The sequence below is a fragment of the Mus caroli genome, unplaced genomic scaffold (assembly GCF_978045245.1).
Source record: "Mus caroli unplaced genomic scaffold, Mus_caroli_1 scaffold_8, whole genome shotgun sequence".
NCBI lineage: Eukaryota > Metazoa > Chordata > Mammalia > Rodentia > Muridae > Mus > Mus caroli.
In genome coordinates this window covers 86,498,024-86,519,999 of record NW_028227263.1, presented here as the reverse complement: position 1 = coordinate 86,519,999, position 21,976 = coordinate 86,498,024, and the positions used below count along the sequence as shown (strand labels likewise).

The 21,976-nt window shown below is 38.2% G+C and overlaps 1 long non-coding RNA gene across 16 annotated transcripts in view; it reads right to left on the bottom strand.

The window, feature by feature from the left end:
• LOC115031543 (uncharacterized) overlaps nucleotides 1-21,976 on the bottom strand; it is a 513,648-nt gene that overhangs the window by 214,295 nt on the left and 277,377 nt on the right. For all 16 annotated transcript variants that reach the window (XR_015047929.1, XR_015047933.1, XR_015047920.1 and 13 more), the window contains 2 exons: nucleotides 19,241-19,469; nucleotides 7,619-7,764 (listed from right to left, as the gene is read on the bottom strand). This is a non-coding gene — a long non-coding RNA (uncharacterized LOC115031543). The remainder of the gene's footprint in view (nucleotides 1-7,618; nucleotides 7,765-19,240; nucleotides 19,470-21,976) is intronic.

Here is a 21,976-nt window from a genome sequence, read left to right as displayed (position 1 = left end):
TGAGAAATATAAATCAAAAAACTAAATAACTGGGAAAAATCCCAAAACTACTCATTTCTCATTAAATGAAACCTCTAATCCTAGGTATGAGTTATGTATAATTGATTTCTTGGACAAAAAGTCTTCATGGAAACACAAAACAAGTCAGGCTATTACCAACACAAACTGATGGCATGGTTCTATGGAGGATAACAATACCTGCATTGTCTCATTGAACACAGAGAAATCAAGCATGTGCCTAATTGAAACCTTCACTCCATCCAAATAGTAATGATGTTACTGTGAAGTATTCTGTATTCTTTCTGGAATTTAATTTAGAAACCAGCCCAATTTAGAAACTAACCTCTTTGATCTACAACTATGACATACCTATATGATACACTGTTAAAATAGTGGCAGAAATATTATGGAAGTGAACAATCATTGTATGATTGAATTTAAGGCTCACTACACAAGAATGAAAGTATTTCTTGTATCCAAATATATGGAACTAAGTAATTAATGTACATAGGAGAAAGTCAAATGATCTTGATCTAATGAAATGAAATAATATAATGATTCTTAATGACATTTTGTCATAACCCATTAATCAGTGCTTCATCAGAGAAGCTACCATCTGTAGTAGATGGGAACAAATGGAAAAAGAAATCTAGACTGGATAATGTACATAGAATGAGAGACATTGGATCACCTAGTCATAAATGAGATATATCTATCCAAACTTCATTGTATGGTTAGGAAACTTTGCAGAAGAGAGTTACAGAGATTCTAATAGCCAGTGTGGCAGGGAGGAATGTCACCAGGGAAACAATGCCTTCCAGGCACATTAACAATGCCAGGATGGTGAGGAGGTAGGAGTGGGTAGGTGGGAGTGGGTTCCCCGTTTTAGAAGCAGCAGGGAGAGGGATAGGATTGTGGGGTTCTGAAGGGGAAACTGGAAAAGGGGAAAACATTTGAAATGTAAACACATAAAGAAAAGACTGACTCAAATAGATCAGAACAGCATACACAGGATCTGCACAGATTCAAGTCAGTGCCAAGAGAAGGAAGTGGACCTAATCTCTCACTTCTAACCAGGAAGCTACATCCAGTTGATGACTACTCCCAAAGGAAAACTTGTTTACCCCGAAAGTGAATCAAAGGGGGTATAAACCACACTCAGATGGAAGGCTCATGACGAGTTTTACCCAGGTAACTCATATGAACTCAATGCTATTTTGACAGTATTTTGTTAGTTGACTCAGAATGTTCTGACTGTGTTTGATTTTCTTTACTAGTAATTTGCTTTTATATTGTGATTTGAATTTTGCATTTTATGTGGTTTGTGAAAAGGCATGCATCTTTGTGTGTCTGTGATTTTGGTGCTTTCTCTCTTTTTATTTTACTTTATTCTGTTTTTTTTTTTAAATATGCCTATATATTTTCTACAGAGAGACAAAATGAGGGATGATAAGGGAGGAACCATGATCAGAAAATAAATCTGTCTGAAAATAAGTCTTTTTTTTTTTAAGTCAGCATGATTACTGATAAAGTGATGGTTTCGTGTTCCTTCAATTTAAGTCATTAAATTTTCATTTGTTTATGGAAGTAGGCATTTTCTTTGGTCCAAGGGAAACCTGTAGAGGTAAATTCTCTTCTTTGGCATAAGGTTTTCTGGGATAGAACTCTGAATGGCAGGCTTGGCTTGAGGTCATTTTAAAGGCTGAGCTATCATGCTTGTACTACAAACAAATTTTCACTGAGATTCTGTGATTTCAACCCAGAAACTCTTATATACTGGTCAGGCATTGAACCATTGAGCTACTTAAATCCTCATGCCGTAGGCTTTGGACAGAATAATACTCATCAGATATGATATGTACGTTCCTTTTGATCAGACCTATACTCTGAACTGGGTATCAAGAAGCATATATAGACTTCAGTAAGGAATTATGAAGGTTTAGTAGAATGGTTATTTTATGTTCTTAAAATTCATGGCTTCACTAGACTTGGATAATTTGGTTTGGGGAGTCAATTAGGCAAGTTTGAGCAATAATTAAAAATTTGTCCCCTCTTGTCTGTTGAGGCTTTTATTAGGTGATATTTTACCAGAAGGAACACTGCCAGCCCCCCCAAAAAAATGACATGTATACTACATATGCACATTTACATACAGACATGTGATATAGTTGTTTCTTTCCTTCTTCCCTCCCTCAAATTCTTCCTTCCCACCTTTGTTTTTTTGGTCATTCATTCATTCTTTTCTTCCTTTCAGAAAATAATTAATAGTATGATTTTTAATAATTTTCCCAGACACCCTCACTTTTCTTTCATCACCCTACTTGCATTTCTGTATTTGTCTACATTCCTTTTCCTCATTAAAGCCCCATTCTCTTTTCCCATCATATCACTTGTGTACTGCTGTACTTTCCTCTCTGCTTTCCCAATCACCTACCACAGAAATAACTCCATTTTAGTTGTATTATTTCTTCTGTTACTTCCCGGTAAAATTTGAAGACCAGGATGAGATAGAAGCCTCCAATAAGGGAAAATGTGAGATGTGTCTGTATTGGTCTGGGGAATCTCATCCAATATGACTGTTTCTAGGTCTATTTATCTTTGCTTGTAAAGTACATAATTTCATCTCTCATTATAGGTGAACAGTATCAGATACACAATTCTCTCTCTCTCTCTCCATATATATATATATATATATATATATATATACATATATATATATATATTCATTTTTCATTAATCAGTTGAAAGATATTTAGATTGTTTCCATTTCAGAGCTATTGTGAATTTGTGACTAGAGCAGCAATGTGACTGAGAAAGCATTTATAAAGGATAGTGAGTGATTTTAGCATATATATATATATATATATATATATATATATATATACACACACTCTATACACACACACACACACACACACGTACACATACATCTTGATTGTTAGAATTCTCCACATTGATTTTCATAATGATAATACATACACGTTTGGAATCCTACAAAAAGTAAATGAAGTTTTTCTCATCACCACACACTTTCAGTATGTTGTTTTTGTTAATTTTTGTGATGCTGCGTGGGAGGGATAAATCTCAGAGTTGTTTTGATTGCAATACCCTACTTACTCGGGACAACAAACATTTTTTACATAATTCATTTCAGTTTAGTTTCTTCCCTTGAAAATGCCCTCAAAGAATTGTTCCCTCCCTCTCCCTTGGTCTCTGAGAGGTGCTCTTCCCTGTATACCCCCACCCGTGGACGTCAATCATCTACGAGATTAGTTACATCCTCTCCTGCTGAGACCGGATAAGGCAGACCTCTGCTACATATGTGACTGGAGCCCCTGTCCAGCCCCTGTAATGCAATTTGGTTGGTGCCTTAGTCTCTGGGATTTCCCATGGGTCTAAGTTAGCTGACACTGTTCATCTTCCTATGGGGTTGCATCCACATCAGTTCCTTCAATCCTTCCCTTAACTCTTCCACAAGGGTCCTTGACCTTAGCCCAATGCTTGGCTGCAAGCATCTGCTTCTGTCTCAGTCAGCAGCTGCTAGAGCCTCTCAGAGGACAGTCACACTAGGATCCTGTTTCCAAACACATCATGACATCAGTAATAGTTTCATGGATTGGTGCCTACCCATGGGATGGATCCCAAGTTGGGCAGGTCACTGGTCAGCTATTCCATCAATCTCTGCTCTGTTTTTGTCCCTGCACTTCTTTTAGACAGGATCATTTTGAGTCAAAAGTTGTGTAGGTGGGTTGGTGTCTCCATCCTGCCACTGGGGGTCCTGTCTGACTACTGGAGGTGGTCTCTTTAGGATCCACATCCACAGTGTTGGACATTTTGTTTTGGAAACCCCCACTGAGTCCTGGGAGCTTCCTCCATCCCAGGTCTCTGGGACTTCTTAGTGCTTCACCCCCCACACTACCCTTGGCAGCTGCATATTTCCATTCATTCCTCCAGGTCTTTAAACCTCTCCTATCTGTCCCTATAACTAATCCTGTTCTCCTTTCCCCCTCCCCCTCCCATTTTGCACCCAGGTACCTCCCTCCTTACCTCTGCTGTCCATGATTAAACCGCAGTCTACAGATTGGGAAAATCTTCACTAACCCTATATCTGATAGAGGTCTAGTATCCAATATATATATATATATATATATATATATATATATATATATACCCCAAAAAAGTAGACTATAAATAACCAAATAGGACAATTAATAAGTGGAATACATAACTAAACAGAGAATTGTAAACAGAGGAATCTCAAATGGCCAAGAAGCACTCAAAGAAATGTTTTTCACCCTAAGTCATCAAGGAAATACAAATCAAAAAGTTCGCTAGGGATTTTGTCACCTACCAATCGCAAAAAATTTAACCCAGAATTGTTTTGTCTAAAGAAAATGCAGGGATTGAGTGCATCAGAGACTGAAGGAAAGGCCATCCAGAAACTGCCCACCTAGTGATCCATTCCATCTGCAGATACCATACCCAGTACTACAGTTGATGTCAAGAAGCACATGTTGACAGGAGCCTGGTATAGCTGTCCCCCAGAGGCTCTGCCAGAGCCTGACCAATATAGATGCAAATGCTCTCAGCTACCAACCAGACTGAACATGGGAACTCCAAGGAAAGAGATAGGACTGAAGGAGTTGAAGAGGATTGCATTCCCTTAGGAAGAACAGCAATAACAATTAAGGGGACTCCCTAGAGCTCCCAGGGACAAACCACCAACCCAAGAATACACATAGATGGACCCCGTGGCTCCATACGAAGATGTTGCAGAGGACTGCCTTATCTGGTATCAATGAGAGGTGAGGCCCTTGTTCCTGTGGAGGCCCCAGCATAGGGGGATGCTATGTTGGTGAGGTGGGAGTGGGTAGGTGGTTGGGGGGTGGGCATCCTCACAGTGTCGCGGGGATGGGGGACGTGAAAAGGGGTTTGTGTAGGGGAAAGCGAGAAGGGGGACATTTGAAATGTAAACAAATAAAACAACAACAACAACAACATGCAAGGACTTTTAAATGAGTTTTTCTCAGGCATGTTCAATTTCTGGACGGTAGGTGGCGCTGTGCACAAGGAAGTCACTGATATCCTAAAACACAATGAGCCATGGAATTCTGAAAACTGCCTTTAAGGTATTAAGGAAACCTGAACTTTAAGGAGAACTGTTTTCTTTCAGAACTAAAGAGAATGGATGATTTTTCTTAGGATCTTTTTTACAGACAAGTGCAGGCAAGAGAAAAGGAAAAAGGAAAAAAAAAAAAAAAAGGAGTGACTTCTGAAAGTATATTCTCTTTTCTGATCAATTTCCCTTAGAGTTAGGAGGGTGTTCTATTTCCTATTTTATAAACATTCTTTCCTTATACAGGATATTCTTGTAGCTTCTCTTTCCCTTCCGCCATTCAACATTCTAAGTCTCTGAAATCCAAATTTGTCAATAATTTAGCAGTTTTTTTTTTTTTAATATAGGCCCACACATAGGTGATGACAAAAGGAACCACACCAAAATATGGCATCCACATCTGTTGTCATAAAAAATCCTCATATTCTCCTTGTGAATTGTCAATTTATTTACAATTAATTACAATAATACCATCAGTAATCCTTTCTTTGTCTTTCATAGCTTTAATTTGCATGATTTTAGCTACTCATTCTTTTTAATCACATTCCCTTTCTCTGAGGAAATTTAATAATATTAAAAAATTTTATTGGGTATTTTCTTTATTTACATTTCAAATGTGAACCCCTTTTCTAGTCTCCCCAGAACGCCCTATCCCATTCCCCCTTCTGTGCTTCTATGAGAGTGTTCCCCTATCCACCCACCCACACCCACTCTCCAGCCTTCACATGACCAAGCTACATATGCAGATGAAGCCATGTGTGCCTCAATGTGTACTCCTTGGTTGATGGTTTAGTCCCTGGGAGATTTGGGGGAGGGGGGTTTCGTTTATTGATATTATTTTTCTTCCTATGGGGTTGCAAACCCCTTTAGCTTTTTAAGTTCTTTCTCTTACTCCTCTACTGGGCAACCCATTGAGGACCTTGTACTCAATCCAATAGTTGGCTGTGAGCATCTGCTTCTGTATTTGTCAGGCTCTGGCAAAGACTCTCAGGAGACGGCTATATCAGGCTCCTGCCAATTCCAACTCTCCAGCCTTCACATGAACAAGCTACATATGCAGATGAAGCCATATGTTCCTCAATGTGTACTCCTTGGTTGGTGGTTTCCTCCCTGGGAGCTTTGGGGGAAGTGGGTCTCGTTGGTTGATATTATTGCTCTTTCTATGGGGTTGCAAACCCCCTTACCTTTTTAAGTTCTTTCTCTTACTCCTCTACTGGGGACCCCATTGAGGACCTTGTACTCAATCCAATGTTTGGCTGTGATCATCTGCTTCTCTATTTGTCAGGCTCTGGCAAAGACTCTCAGGAGACAGCTATATCAGGCTCCGGCCAATTCCAAAGCTACAGAGGACTTACATATTATCTAGTGCATTCTTAAAATACAGTTTTGCCCATTAGGAAAGGACCTGCTATAGAATTTTGGCTACAAAGGTGAAGGGAAAATACAGTGTATTCTTGTTGATCTTTGTTATGATATTTAGTAGGAAAAAAAGCTGGGAAAGAGATAAAGAATGAGAGAAACTTGAGTATTCAGTGGATTCCCTAGACTCCTAACACAGGAGAGAAATATCAGTTAAGCAGACAGTATTCACAAAGGATTGAAAATGATGCACGGGGGAACAAAAGATCAACCCAGGTCCACCCCTACCACACATATGCCCTTGCACAATTGTTCTACCCCTACATAGCAGAATTATACTCTCAGAAAATAGGGAACATCATAAGGGATAGTGACAAATCCAATGGGATTGTAAAATACTTTATGGGTTGAGAGAGAGAGAGAGAGAGAGAGAGAGAGAGAGAGAGAGAGAGAGAGAGAGAGAGAGTTATAGAGTTCAGCTATCCTTAATTTTCAAAGCAGATAGGGGGCATTACATTGTTAACAATAAAAAACAGCAACGATTATTTACAATCAAGAAACTGAAAGAAATTACTATCAAGAAATGTGACATTCAGGATAATCAACCCAAGCAGAAAGTATTAGTTGGAATACTACAGGGAAGGTAATACCAGTGAGTGAGTAAGGGCCATGGCTGGGCAGCTGTCCCACATTTTAGGCCAGTTTATCTTCAGAATATACAGTATCAGCCCATGATGTGATCAGCTCAAAGGAAGGAGAGATTGAATGGAGTGGGATTACTATACAGTAGAGAAAGGAGATGGGACATTTGCAGCATACAACTAAGTAGGGGGCTATTTTTTATGGAGCCCTTACCCAGGGGAGAATGATATAGGGACACACTAGAGAAGAGCTATGAAGAGGAAGCTGGAGAAGGTCCTAACACCCTTCTTATGAAGCCACACAGGTGCTCAGTGCTTACAGTGGAAATAAAGTTATTTTGTCATGAGACAATCATTATATCCACTGATTAGCATTGCATCAGTAGACTGAAGTATATAGCCTTCATCTATTTTGCTTGTATACTGCACTATGATGTGACGAGCAATAAGAGAATTGATTAATAATCTCATTAAAATATCTGATTTCAATATTAAGACTTACTGGCCTGGTTTGTTTGTAGTATCTCTGCTCATTGTAAACATTTGGAGCCCCATCTAGAAGTGTGATGTAGAGGTGTGGTCTTTCCACAGCACAGGAAAATGCGCAGCAGTTGGTCCAACCTCCTCAAGCAGTGATACCCCAGCTTACTAGAAGAAAGAGGAAATAATGTAAAAAGAATCTGCTGAGTCCGGTGATGACCTGGGCTTTGGTCTTTTTATCTTATCCTTTTAGACATTAACATGATCAATAAAAAGCTAAAGCTATTTTTGTTCTTGTTGTTGGTGTTGTTTTTTAGTTCTGAAATTTCCACCTCACCACCTTTCCAGGTGCACAGAATGCTAAGACAGAAGATTCCATCCTTGATTTTATTGTACTGTACAGAGAATTATCAGAATTTGTAGAATGATAAAAATTCTAAAATCATTATTTTGTGGTAATATTTTTCCAAGTAGACTCCATTTCCTTTAATAATAGGCCAATTGCAATGAAAGACTTTATTTTTTTTAGATTGTTAAAATATTATGTATTCATGTATTGGAATTACCCTTTATATGTGTCTGTGCAGTGTGTCTCCAGTGCATATGGAGGAAAAAAAAAGTGTCTCACATCTCCTGAGACTAAAGACAGATGCTTGTGAGTTGAAACATGGGTGCAGAAAATTGAACCTGGCTCCTCTAGAAAAGCAGTTATATCTCTTAACTGCCGAGTCATTGGTCTAGTGACAAGTCAATTTTTAAACACCCATTCTAGATACCAATTTTAACATTCATGCTCAAGAGAAAAGGATTGAATATCCTAATACAAACAGATGTTCCTGGAGACTATAGAAGGATATCCACATAAGAAAAGAATACAAAAGGCTAGAGAAATGTAATATTTCAACTTAGATATGTTAAGAAAATGTTATCATCATATGACAGAGACACAAAACCATGGAAACCTGTCATACGAACCATATCATATAAGTCTTGGCTCTAGGACTCTATTCGTTTTTTTGTTTGTTTGTTTGGTTGGTTGGTTGGTTTCTTTGTTTTTTTTTTTTTAATTTGTTTTTTGTTTTGTTTTTTGAGACAGGGTTTCTCTGTATAGCCCTGCCTGTCCTGGAACTCACTTTGTAGACAAGAGTGGCCTTGTACCCAGAAATCCAACTGCCTCTGCCTCCCAAATGCTGGGATTAAAGGTGTGCACCATCACTGCCTGGCTTAGGACTCTATTCTTGATAGCATAAAGAAATAACATACAAGACAGACAGCAATATCAAAATCAACTTACTGAAAAACATTCACACACATATGTTAGGAAATTCTAAATCTTGTTCAGAAGCAGTGTTATAATTCATAAAAAATATGAAGATAAGTAATGGCATACAAATAGGGTGACATTGCTGTCAGCCTATGTTAAGAGGCTTAACATAATTATGAGGACATACGTTATGAGGACTGGGACATAGTTTGTTTTTCCCTGGTCCCCAGTACCATTGATTCTCAAATCTAGCCACTTATTTAAGCTCAGTGTGATACTTTCCTTTTCTGAGCACCCTCATTACCCCCCAACTAAGCCAAACACATTTTTGCAGTTTCTAGGAAAGACTCTACAAAGAATTTTGACCTCTAGGTTCCATTTTGCTATGGAGACATTTTTTCCAAAATTTGTCACATTTTCTTATTATCTCTGAGAAGCCTTTCCTTTTCTAACAAGAGACTGAAAGGGAGTTTATGCAGAGGGGAGGAGAGATGGGGAGAAACTGTGAGGGGTAGAGGGAGTGGAAACTGTAATTAAAATATATTGAATGATTAATCTATTTTCAATAAAAAGAAAACAAATGTTCATCATCTGAGAATTGTCTTTCTTTAATAAAATTTCATTTATGATCTAGAACCTTATTTCTGAATATCTGTACTCTTTTACATAAAACTGTATTTAAACTAGAATCATTTTTAAGGGAGAAATCACCACCATGCACAACTGAGTGTGTTTCTTCTCCTGTACCATTTTCCAGATGAAGTCTTATTACTTTGATCCTACTTCAGCCAGTCTCTCTTAGTGCTTAACAATTTTCTATCCAATGATCCTTCACATACTCTGTAGCTATAAGTAAATCTTCAAGAATATCTGATGTAATCTGATATAACCTTAGTATCCCAATGATAAGACAATGTTGAAGTTTCCTTTCCTGTCATAATCATCAATTTCACTGTGGCCAGTTTTAAAAGAGTACTGAATAATTAACACACACACACCCTTCTGTGGCATAAACACTTGAAGATGCATTATGTGGCATTACACCTGAAAATGTATTGTCACTGAAGAAAATATCATATATAAGCATATATAATATATATATGCTTATATATAATATATAATGTATATATATGTGTGTATATATAATATATATTATATATATACACACACATACACACATATTTATACATACATACATACATACATACATATATACATATATACATATATGGATGTGTGTATCATTCCTGTTTAGAGATTATATTGGTAGAAAATTAGTGGATGTTAGAACGAAAAGCAAAACGTCTGTAACACATTCACACTGTATTTAAGAAAATCACACTTCAAGTTTTATTTTTAAGCCTTCAAATCTCCTGAAAATTCAATGCAAATATTTTAACTTAAAAAATAAACAGCAGATTGAGCCACCTCCCGCCCCTGCTGACCTGATTTAACGCTAAAGCTGGAGTATTTTCCTTTTCTTTATAAAAGCAAATACTTAGGGCTCATTTATAAAGCTACAGCTACAGAGAAGCAGCTTAGTAGAAAAAGCCGAGACTCCTAAAACCCGTATGATTGCAAATTAATTAGCTAATCGATTTCGGATTTTATCAGAACTTGAAAACTAAGGATGAATCCGGAACCACACTGTGCTCCTGCGACAACAGGAAGTTAACTCAACCTGACAGTGCATCTCTGTTTGTGGCTCGGAGAAATCCTCAAAGAAGAGAATCTTTGGTCCCGGGGGCTTTTTTTTTTTTTTTTTTTTTTTTAATTTTTATTAGTTTATTTACATTTCAAATGTTATCCCCCTTTCCGGTTTCCTCTCCGCAAACGTCCCTTTCCCCCTGCATCTCAGTCCCCTCTGCATCTATAAAGTCGCCCTCCCAAGGACCCACCCACTCTCCTGCCTCGCCCCAAGCCTTTTCCTACACTGCATTAGCAAGCCCGAGTTTCTCCCACAGGCTCCTCCAATCCACTGCGCAGGTTTGTGACGCATTTCCTGCTGTGAGTGGTCTTGCGGAGCTGAGAGTAAAGTGGTGACAGCGACCGTGGCGGCGGCGGCGGTGCAGGCGGGAGGAGGGGGTGGGGGTGGGAACGAAGCAGTTTGAAAGTGGGTTTTCAACAGTCGGTATCTCTAGAAAGCATATAATTTAAAAGATTTGTAAAAACGAAGGGGGCATCGCCATAAGGAATGTCTCCATCAGACAGCATGAAGCTGCAAAGGAAAAATGGCAAAACTACAGGGACCAAAGTTTTCTTTGTGATTACCCCACATATCACCCCTTTGTGAAGTAGTTTATGCAGAAACAATGAAATCATCGATCGTAAAAATTATTATGCCCCAAGTATAATACTGTATTTTCTAATAAAGCTTATTTTGGTATTTTAATGTCTATTTAAGACTTTAAAATTTCTTAAAATATACAACGAAGTTAGCACATACCTCACCTTTTAACAAATACTGATTCATAGATCCTATAACAGTTGAACATTTTGCATAATAGTATAGAATACGAATTGAGGCATATAAAGAAAAAGGAACATGAACTGCAGTCTGTTACAGATAGAAAGATGGCTTACTTTAAGATAAGCAAATGGTCTACCACTGAACTATATTTTCACACACATGTAGAATTTCGAGTTTAGATTTGGGTGCCCAGACCGAATTTTCTTTTTTCCTAAGTAATAACTAAAAGAATTGGGAATCACTGGATAGTTTTGTTACAAATTTGTTTATTATTTTTAAGGTAAAGCTAGACTATGTATTCCATGACAATCATTAAATAAACACATTGCATTTACCTATTTGTGAATGAATGTGTGTAAAACAAAAATTATTAGAACATTCATAACACTTGCAGGAGTTTTTAATTTTTAGTTCTTGCTTTCAGGTATTTAACTATGACATCATATACACTTGGAGAGTTTGTTTATCTCTTAGCTATATGCCTTAGCAAGAGAAGGGGTTCTATGATTTTTCCTGTTATTCCTTAACTTTAAAGATTCTTAAGATCCCACTATTCATTATTCCATGATGATTTCATACAATTTTGAAAGCTAGAATATCAGTGCCCCTGATAATGCAGGAGGACTATAATATCAGGTTCTTGGGAGGATGAGGACATAGATTACAGATTTTTGTGCACCTCAAAACACCTCAAAGATTATTCCCTTAAATTTATTGAAATTTTGTCACAGAAGAACATGATTCAGAGGTAAATCTGTTACTATTTTTCAGATATGTGTGTTGTATTTGGAATAAATATATAGATTAGGAAACTAGTAAAGAAGTATGGAAATGCATTTAAAGAAAGAGAATGTGTTATAAACCAGTGAGTGGTATAAAGGGCTAAAAGAAAATTATAATACATTGAGGATTAAACAGTGAGGGCAATAGAAGAGCAGGAAAAAGGAGGGAACATAGAGAAGGATAAACATTACAGGAGGCATTTTGAATAAGTCATATGGAAAGTGACTACTCTAAAAGTGTCCTTAATATGTGTATACACATACCAATATTTAAACAAAAGGGTTAACTGATAACAGAATAACCATTTCTTTACTGGACACTACAAGCTAACAAATATTAAATCTAATACCAGAAATGTGTTACCTCTTTGTATTGGCTTGTTTTCTAGGGAGATCCTATTCATTACAATGCTATTGTTAACATTCTTGGTTACACTGCCGAATATGGAAGTACAGCCCTTTAGCTGAACATGCTACGTTCTTACGTTATAGAACAGTGGGAAATCAATATAGAATTGACCTGTAAGCTTGATCCCTAATGGATATCTTTCATGGCACTTGAAGTAGTTCTATGCCACCAGAGGAGGAAAGAAATCAATCACACTAGGCTTTGAATCCCAGTGATTAAAGTGACAGTCCTGCTAAAAAATGCCAACTGATACAATTGTTACATGAATTTCATGGATGTACTCAATAGTTTTCTAATAGGCTATAAGGTCCACTCCAAAAAACTTAACTCTTATTGCTATTATAGCCAGAAACCTGTGGGTAGACAGACACAATACCCTTGGAAAGTATCTACGATTATTGCTCTGTACATAGTATTTAATCAATTCCTAATAGCTTAGTGCTCATAGATTGGGACATCTTTCAGTCTTTTAAAGAGTCTAGAATTAAGTAATAAAAAATTATATATATATATATATATATATATATATATATATATATATATATATATACATCAAATGCCTAGGCATAGTTACTTTCGTGGAATAGGAAAAGCAGAAGGACAATAAAGATGGCAAAGTGGCCATGAAGATGGAAAGAAATCTGCAACTGATGGTAGTAAGGAGATGGGTGGGGGCTAGAGGACAAGCTAAAGACCTGGGATAATAGTGGTGCCCAGGAATCATTGCAGGTCACCTTACATGTGACTAATTACTTTGTGGATATGGAACCTGAAGCTGCCACCTCCTGTAGACAGGCAGGAACCTCAGTGTAATGATAGAGACAACAAAGCACCCACAGAACTTTCAACCCAAACTTTATCCTGTTTACAAGAAAGGTAAGCACAGGGGATGGAGAAGAAACTAAGGGGATTGTCAAACAACTAGCCCAACCTGAGATCAATGCCATGGGTAAGCACCAATCCCTAACACTACTAATGATACTCTGTTAGGCTTGCAGTCAGGATCATGTTGTTTTCTGAGAGACTCCACCCAGCAGCTGAATCAGACAGATATAGAAACCCACAGCCAAAGAGTGAATGGAGCTTGGAGGCTCTTTTGGAAGAATAGAAGGAATGATTGTGGGCCCTGAATTGAATAGAGACTCCACAGGAGACAAAGTCAATCAACTGGACCCCTAGGGATCTCAGAGACTGAACCACTAACCAAAGTACACACATGGGCTGGATCTAAGCCTCCCTGCGTCTATGTAGCAGATATGCAACTTAGCATTCATATGGGTCCTGGACAACTGGAACATGGTTTTTCCCAAAAGCAGTTGTTTGCATGTGGGTTATGTATTACTAGCTGGGCTTTCTTGCCTGGCCTCTATGGGAGAAGAAGAACTTATCCTTGCAGAGATTTGAAGTCGATGGTTGTAGGAGATACCCCAGTTGAGGAGCTTACCTGCTCCTAGGAGAAGGAGGAGGAGGGGAAGAAGCAATGTGGGAAAGGGCGACTTGGAGGCAGACAAAAAGCAAAATTAAATTAAAAAAAATATAAAACATTGACACCATTACATCCAAAGAAACTTTTAATCATAAATATAGTAATAAATGCAATAAGGTTCGATATATAAACTAAAGCTAGGTTAGGCTAGATTGAATATACCTATGAATTTGTAGACCTCATTTTTCAAAGACATCTTATGTATAAATATGTTGGTATTTATTTAGTAAGTGAATATTAGCAAAAAATGAAACAAACAAACGAACAAAACAGTACAGAATACCCAAGATACACAGAACTCATCTCAACAAGCTGAAGTGCCCAAGACAGGATGCCTCAGTCCCATTGGAAAGAGAAGAAAGCAATCACAAGTGGAGAGGGAGGGAAGGAATGTGTACTGGGAGGGAAAGTTTACTGGATGGAAGGAGTGGGGGTGGGGTGGGAAGGTAAAACTGATCTGGACTGAAGCCCTGAGGGCCAGCAAAAAGAATGTAAACAGGCAACCTCAGTAAATAGGAGGTTGGGGGGGATCCCTCAGAATGGAGTACATGAAGTGAGGGATAGGGTTGCCATCCCACAGTCATACCTCTGACCCATAATAGTTTCTGTCTGAAAGAATTACAGTGATGGAAATGGAGAGTACCCTGAGGAATAGAAGGTCCAGCAACAGGCCCAAAGTGGGATCCAAGTCAAGCAGAGGTCCCAAGGCCTGACACTTTAATTGAGACTATGGAGATCTAACAAAAATGGACTTAAAATGACTGCCCTATGAAAAATCCAACAAGCAGCTGAAAGAGTCAGATGCAGATATTTGCTCCCAAACAATGGACAGAAGCAGCTGACACATATTGTTCAATTAGGGAAAGCTGAAAGAAGCTGAGGAGAAGGATGATCCTGTAGGAGGACCAGCAGTCTCAATTTATCTGGACCTCCCCAATCTCTCAAACACTGGGCCACCAAACAGCACCATAAACCAGCTGATATGAGGCCCCCAACACAATACAGTAGAGGACTTCCTGGTCTATGTTCATTCAGAAATGATGCCCCTAACCCTCAAGAGACTGGAGGCTTCAGGGTGTTTAGAGGTCCGGTGGGGTCAGGTGGGGTCATCAATGTGGTGACAGGGTGAGGAGGGAAGGGAAGGAGGTGTGGAATGTGGAATGGTGAGAGGGTGCATGAGTCAGGGAATTGAATATGCAGTGTAATATATACATTAAAATAAAATATAATCTTAAAAAATCTGTAGAAGCTTGATGATAGCCATAGACAAATCATTAAACATATATCTTTGAGACAGATTCCTTTAAGCTAAGAAGACCCGTCTAATCTTATCATTTTTATATTATATAAAAAAGAAGATACAATTTGAAAAACAAATGAAACTCAAGAAGAAGGAATATCAAACTGTGGATATTTCAATCCTTCTTAGAAAGGGGAACAAAATACCAATGGAAGGAGTTACAGAGACAATGTTCAAAGCACAGACTGAAGGAATGAACATTCAGAGACTGCCCCACCTGGGGATCTATCCCATAAACAACCACCAAAACCAGGCACTATTGTGGATGCCAACAAGTGTTTGCTGTCAGGAGCCAGAGAGATTGTCTCCTGAGAGGTTCTGCCAATGCCTGACAAATACAGAAGTGGATGCTCACAACCATTGAATGGAGCACAGGGTCCTCAATGAAGGAGCTAGAGAAAGTACCCATAGAGCTGATCAGGTTTGCAGCCCCCCTAGGAGAAACAACATTATGAAATAACCAGTACTGCCAGAGCTCCCTGGGACTAAACCATCAATTAAAGAAAACACGTGGTGGGACTCATGGCTCTAGCTGCATATATAGCAGAGGATAGCCTAATAGGATATCAATAGAACGAGAGGCCCTTAGTCCTGTGAAGGTTATCTGCCCAGTATAGGGGAATGCCAGGGCCAGGAAATAGGAATGGATAGGTTGGTGAGCAGGGGGTATGGGGGTTTTTAGAGGGGAAACTAGGAAAGGGGATAACATTTGAAATGTAAATAAAGAAAATATATAATAAAAAAGAAGATATAATTATAAAAAGCATTTAGTAGCTTTTCTGGATTATGCCTGAATAAAGAGCATTTGATGTTTTGCTAGACAGTTGAGAGTACATGTGAGATTTGGAAAGCTTATAAGTATAAAATAATAGACAGTGAATTATGGTGTATCATTGGTTCACCTTGCCACTCTATGCTCATCTTTGTTGACCTTTTCAGATGTTGGTACTCATTGACAACACTTTGACATTGGTTCTCCTACATACTTCATTGATCACAATGTGTTGTGACTTAGTAAAGAGAAATGCACCAAAAAAATGTTCTGGTGGTCTTCTGGAGACCTCTTGCCACTTCTGCAGACTCTAAGATTTACAGTGTTGCCTAAGTTGGCTTATACCATATGATCATCTTAATACAGTGGTGAAATATATGACATGGATTCTTTAACTTTAGTAAAATGGGATGAAAAGCATATGATCCTTTTTATCCTAATGTGACATCAACCAAGATGGATATAAGTAACGTGGCTGTTATTTAAAACAACTTTTTAAAATATACAATTATGTATGAGACCTGATTTTTAAAGTAAGAACACTTACACTTACACAAGAGAATATATATATATATATATATATATATATATATATATATATATATATTCATATATATGTATATATATATATGAATCTGAATTACTCAATGTCTGTTTTTTTTTCTTTTTGCACCAATGCATTTGTTGCTATTAATCATGAATGCACGCTTTAATAGATGGCTACTGTTCATCAAACAACCCATTGTAAAATGAGTTACAACTTATGAAATCTGCCATAAAGGAGAGTTGGAGGTATCTGCTCAAATTGCAGGCAGTTCCCCTGAAAGTGGTTTCCCCAAACCAGTAATTATATAAGGTTTATGCAATATAAAATAGGGTTCGCCGGGCGTGGTGGCGCACGCCTTTAATCCCAGCACTCGGGAGGCAGAGGCAGGCGGATTTCTGAGTTCGAGGCCAGCCTGGTCTACAAAGTGAGTGCCAGGACAGCCAGGGCTACACAGAGAAACCCTGTCTCGAAAAACCAAAAAAAAAAAAAAAAAAAATAGGGTTCATGGAGGCCCAATATTTTTCCAAGCTTCCTTGGCCTTGAACATTACTGAATCCTACTTAAATATGAGTAAACACTATCCCATATCAGGAGATGTTTCGGGTAAGGGAAAGAACCCAATATGAGGGGACTGTTGTAAGACTCCAGGGAGCCTTAGCTCACAGGGAACCCCAGAGTAAACCACTTGGACACAGGATTGATGCAAAAAGCAAGAGGAATTTATTGTTCCAGTGCACTGGGGTCATCCCAGACCTGAAAGAGAGGCATCAACCCCCAGCACCGGATCAGCAAGTTTTTTATATGGTTTTTCAGGGGCAGAACAGAGCATCAGCAACTAGGCACACTGTGCAGAATAGTGCACCCTTAGAACTGGTTGGTTTTTAGGGAATGAGGTGACAAGGCCTTCCCTTGTCTGAAGGTGAGCAATGGTCAGCCCTGTGGAATGTGACCCCACCCACAGTTCTGTTCCCACCCTGTGGTCTCAGAAATGCTAATTAGCCTCTCCCTTACAGAAGGGTGAGTGTTTCATGACCTTTCCAAAGTTCCTATGCTGACCTTTTCACTCTGATGCAGAGTTTTTATGATAATCCTACACTCCCAGTAAATTTCATGTAATCTATGGCAGGCATTTTGAATGAGAAAAACCACAATGTGAATTTATTCTCCATGTGGCATTGTTTATTGAGCTTTCTTGTTATATCACTAGTGTCATATTCTATACAGGAGGTAGTGAACAATGAAACTAAGGCTGGGCTGAGTCCTCTATCTAGAGGATATACCAGTTCTAAGGGATTATGAGGGAATATACCCTGCAGGCTGTTTTCTTTTCCAAAGTTTGGCTTGGTATTCCTGCTTGAAAAATTGCAGCCTGCCTTGTAATTTAAGAAATGCCCTGAAAACTGTTGGTGGTTTAGAGAAAATTTCAATATCCAGAAGTAACATTAGCAGGTTAGAGAATTGGCAAGTTCATGCAGAGTATGTACCCATTGTGGACCCCTACAATTTCTCAGAACTCCAGCTATAAAGCTGTCCTAAGAGTTCCTTCTCAAATTTAAATATTATTTTTGGAAATACACACATGGCCAAGATGGCTGTTCCGTATTACTTATTTGTTTCAAGAAATATTGCAGTAATAATGTGCAGCCAATGTTCTCTACATTAATCTTTTATTCACTGGATAATTTAGGTAAAAAATAGAGTGAAATGGAGGTATTATTTTACTGTATTACTATACTTAGTATTTGTTACTTTATAGTGCTACATAGTATTATATTTATATATACTATATTATATATTACTATATTAATATACTTACTTATTACTATTTTTACTATGTTAATATATATGGGTGAAGAAAAAATACAAAGATGAAGGGAAGGAAATAAGAGACTTGAGAGTGTGACTGTTCAAAGAATTACAGTTACATGGATTAGAAAGTAATGGAAGATAATGGAGAGGGTAAGTGATATAATAACTACTATTAACATGCTTTATATGTAGGTAGTAAGCTGTATAATATCTATAATATGAAATGCCTACTTTCAAAATATTGTAATTCTCGAGTAATACGTATGAAAATCACAACGTAATGATTCAGATAATTCTGTGTGTAATGGAACATGTTCATACAAATCACTTCTCCTTAACAGACATTTGTCATGCTCTGGAAAGTAGAATTACTGTATGTCTATGTGGAATCCTTGGCAGAAGCTTGCTTTATGTGTGTGACACTGAATATGTGCTCCCTGTGTTTATCTTGTTCCACTATATGTGTAGAACTTACAGAAGAACAACACAGATTTTTCCCATTTTTCAAATTTTAAATCCAGTATTCAAAAAATAATATTTAAATTTGAGAAGGAACTCTTAGGACAGCTTTATAGCTGGAGTTCTGAGAAATTGTAGGGGTCCACAAAGTGTTTATATGTATGGATGTTGAATTATATACACTTGGTACTTTTTGGTATAATATCAAAATATGTAGGCTGGATATATAGCTCATTATGTAATATGCTTACCTTTAGATATGAGCACATGAATTTTTTTCTCTATTATAGGGAACACCAGATATAAGGGCATGGTCCCTGCTGTATATGTGTCAGGGGCCTCATACCTGTTAGTGCATGCTGCTTGGATGGTGGTTCATAATCTGAGAGATTGCAGGGGTCCAGGTTAATTGAGATTGCAGTTTTTTTCAGTGAAATCACCTTCCTCCACAAATTCTTCCAGCCTTTCACTAATTCAACCACAGGGGTCCCCAGATTCTATTCATTGGATGGGCGAAAGTTTCTGCTTCTGTCTTGGTCAGCTGCTTGTTGTGCCTCTCAGAGGACTGCTCCTGTCTGTAAGCACACAACAGCATTAGTAATAGTGTCAGGTCTTGGAGCCCCTTGAGATGTATCCCAAATTGTGCTGGTCACTGGACTTCCTTTCTCTCAGTCTTTTATCCATTTTTGCCCCTGCAGTTCTTTTAGATAGGAAGAATTCTGGGTCAGAGTTTTTGACTGTGGAATGGCAACCCCATCCCTCCACTTGAGGCATTATCTTTCTACTGGAAGTGGATTCTACAAGTTCCCTCTCCCAAGTGTTGGGCATTTTATCTAAGGTGTCTCCTTTTGAGACAGGGAACTGTCTGGTCTGGCCTCAGTGAGTGAAGAGGCATCAAATATTAAGGCTCCAGGGAGTGGCGAGTCCTGGCAGGATATGGAGGGGTATCTTCTTGGAAACACTGGAGTAGGAACGGGATCCGGAACCGTGAGAGGATGAACCAAGAAGGGGATAATGACTGAACTGTAAAAAACAAAATAAAACAAAAAACCACCTAAACAAACAAACAATCAAACAAACAGAATAAAGAGAATTGTTTGAAAAACTCTCCAACAAGTAACTACTCATAAAAGTCATGGCACTGATGCTCTCTGCATGAAATAGAGGTAGCTCAGGCAGCTCAGAAGTAAAAATTTCTTTAATAACTTAAGAAATACTTTCATATGCTTAGCAAGATCACTAACTTATCCCCGAACTTCATCTAATTCACAATTTATATCAGAAATCAGAAATCCCCAAATCACTAACACTTCACCTGTGTCCCAATGTCCCTGGTTACTTGAAATTTTTAAATTCTGGTGCACACAGTCCTGTCTGAACTGCTAGACTACCCACCAGCCTCCCTTATTGTTACTCTATTCCTTCAATAACATTTTACCTTTGTTTATTTTATTTTTCTCAAAGAATCAACCAAACGAGGAGCTGGTTCTTTTAGAAAATCAACAAGATACATAAACCCTTAGCCAGACTCACTAGAGGGCACAGAGACAGCATCCTGATTTCCAAAATAAGAAATGAAACGGGAGACATGACAACTGAGCCTGAGGAAACCCAAAACACAATCAGATCCTTCTACAAAAGGTTATACTCAACAAAACTGGAAAACCTGCATGAAATGGAGAAATTTCTAGACAGACAACAGATACCAATTTTAAATCAGGATCAGGTTAATGATCGAAACAATCCTATATCCCCAAAAGAAATAGAAGCAGGCATTGATAGACTCCCAACCAAAAGAGCCTAGGGCCAGATGGGTTTTGTGCAGAGTTCTATCAGACCTTCAAAGAAGATCTAATTAAAGTTCTTCTCAAACTATTCCACAAAATAGAAACAGAAAGAACTCTACCCAATTCATTTTACGAAGCCACAATTACTCTGATACCTAAACCACAGAAAGACGCAACAAAGATAGAGAACTTCAGACCAATTTCCATTATGAATATCGATGCAAAAATACTCAATAAAATCCTTGCAAACCGAATCCAAGAACACATCAAAATGATTATCCATCATGACCAAGTAGGTTTCATTCCAGGGATGCAGGGATTGTTTAATATACGGAAATCCATCAATGTAATCCACTATATAAACAAACTCAAAGACAAAAACCACATGATCATCTCATTAGACACAGAGAAATCATTTGACAAAATCCAACACCCATTCATGATAAAAGTGTTGGAATGATCAGGAATTCAAAGCCCATACCTAAACCTAATAAAAGCAATCTACAGCAAACCAGTAGCCATCATCAAAGTAAATGGTGAGAAGCTGGAAAAAATCCCACTAAAATCAGGGACTAGACAAGACTGCCCACTTTCTCCCTACCTATTCAACATAGTTCTTGAAGTCCTAGCCAGAGCAATTCGACAACAAAAGGAGATCAAGGGGATACAAATTGGAAAAAAAGAAGTCAAAATATCACTTTTTTGATAAGATAGTATATATGTGACCCTAAAAATTAAACCAGAGAACTCCTTAACCTGATAAACAGCTTTAGTGAAGTAGCTGGATATAAAATTAACTCAAACAAGTCAATGGCCTTTCTCTACACAAAGGATAAACAGATTGAGAAAGATGGACCATGTTTGGAGCTGAGACTAAAAGATGGGCCATCCACAGACTGCCCCACCCGGGGATCCATCCCATAATCAGCCACCAAATGCAGACACTATTGCATATGCCAGGAAGCTTTGTTGAAAGGACCCTGATATAGCTGTCTCTTGTGAGGCTATGCCAGTGCCTGGGCAACACAGAAGTGGATGCTCACAGTCAGCTATTGGTATTGCAACATTTATATGCCCCTGTACAGGGGAAACACCAGGGCCAAGAAGTTGGAGAAGGTGAGGAGGGCAGCAGGGAGGGTGTATGGGGGAATTTAGGGATATCATTTGAAATGTAAATGAAGTAAATACCTAATAAAAATTGAAAAAAAAAGAAAGTTTTATGTGAGAATTTAAAAAAAGTTGTGACCATTCCTGATAGAATGGCCAAAACTGCTTAAGTTACAAAAATGCATGCA